A 1246-nucleotide genomic window follows, 5' to 3' on the forward strand; every position below is an offset into this window, starting at 1 on the left:
TCTTCTTCCTTCTTCTTCTTCTTCTTCTTCTTCTTCTTCTTCTTCTTCTTCTTCTTCTTCTTCTTCTTCTTCTTCTTCTCTTCTCCTCCTCCTTCTTCCTTCTCCTTCTCCTTCTCCTTCTCCCTCTTCCTCTTCCTCTTCCCCTTCTCCTTCTCCTTCTTCTTCTTTTATAATTTGCGACAGAGTCTCACTCTGTTGCCCAGGCTGGAGTTCAGTGGTGTGACCTTGGCTCACTGAAACCTCTACCTCCCAGGTTCAAGCAATTTTCCTGCCTCAGCCTCCTGGGTAGGGTAGCTGGGATGATAGGCACACATTACCATGCCTGGCTAATTGTTGTATTTTAGTTTCACCATATTGGCCAGGCTGGTCCCAGTCTCCTGGCCTTAAGCGATCTGCCCACCTCAGCCACCCAAAGCGCTGTGACTACAGGTGTAAGCCACCACACCGGGCGAGAGGTCACACTTCATGCCAAGTGGGTGGCAGCCATTCAGACAGCACCCCAGCTGGCACTGGGAGTGAGGGGTGCTCAGCCTCCTAGGAAGGTAGAAGGCTGCATGAGAGGTTCGGGGAGGAAGGACTGGAGGAGGATTTGAGATTTTCACGTGAGCAGCTGGCTGGATGGAGGGGCTGTTTACAGAGAATCACAAGAATATGGATGAGGAAATTAGGGCACTAATAAAGCACTCTGTTTTGGCCCGCGGAAACTTTGAGATGCTTCCCTGTGTCCAGCTGGGGCTTTGGGAAAGGTGAGGGCTGGGCATCTGACTGGGATGGATGTCTCTGGCAGGCAGCAGAGCATGTGGATGGTTTGTGAAGCCCGGAAGGGCATGAGACTTCCTGTGGCAGTGCCCACTGTAAATGGAAGGGCATTTGGCCTGAGTCTAGACATATACAAGTTGGGCAGAGAAGGGGGTGGGTCCCCGGGACCCACCGAGGAGCAGCTATGGAAGTACAGGGAAACCAAGGGTGTGGAGTAACATGAAGCAGGAAGCTCAAATAAGATGAGGAAAGACGTTTTAAAGACGATCAGGGCTGGAGACAGTGGTTCATGTCTGTAATCCCAACACTTTGGGAGGCTGAGACGAGAGGATAGCTTGAGGCCAGGAGTTTGAGACCAGCCTGGGCAACATAGGGAGATCCCATTTCTATAAATAAATAAATAAATACCATTGGTACTTGGCATTTCAGGCGGGGAACAGCAAACACATGAAAGCTCTGAGGCAGGAAAGGGAAGTGATTAGTGCTC

The 1246-nt window shown here is 50.9% G+C and overlaps 1 pseudogene; it reads left to right on the top strand.

Moving 5' to 3' along the window:
- The window catches only part of LOC105506800, a 74834-nt pseudogene that overhangs the window by 15024 nt on the left and 58564 nt on the right, over window positions 1-1246 (top strand).

The sequence above is a fragment of the Colobus angolensis genome, unplaced genomic scaffold (genome assembly GCF_000951035.1).
Source record: "Colobus angolensis palliatus isolate OR3802 unplaced genomic scaffold, Cang.pa_1.0 Scaffold14, whole genome shotgun sequence".
Taxonomy (NCBI): domain Eukaryota; kingdom Metazoa; phylum Chordata; class Mammalia; order Primates; family Cercopithecidae; genus Colobus; species Colobus angolensis.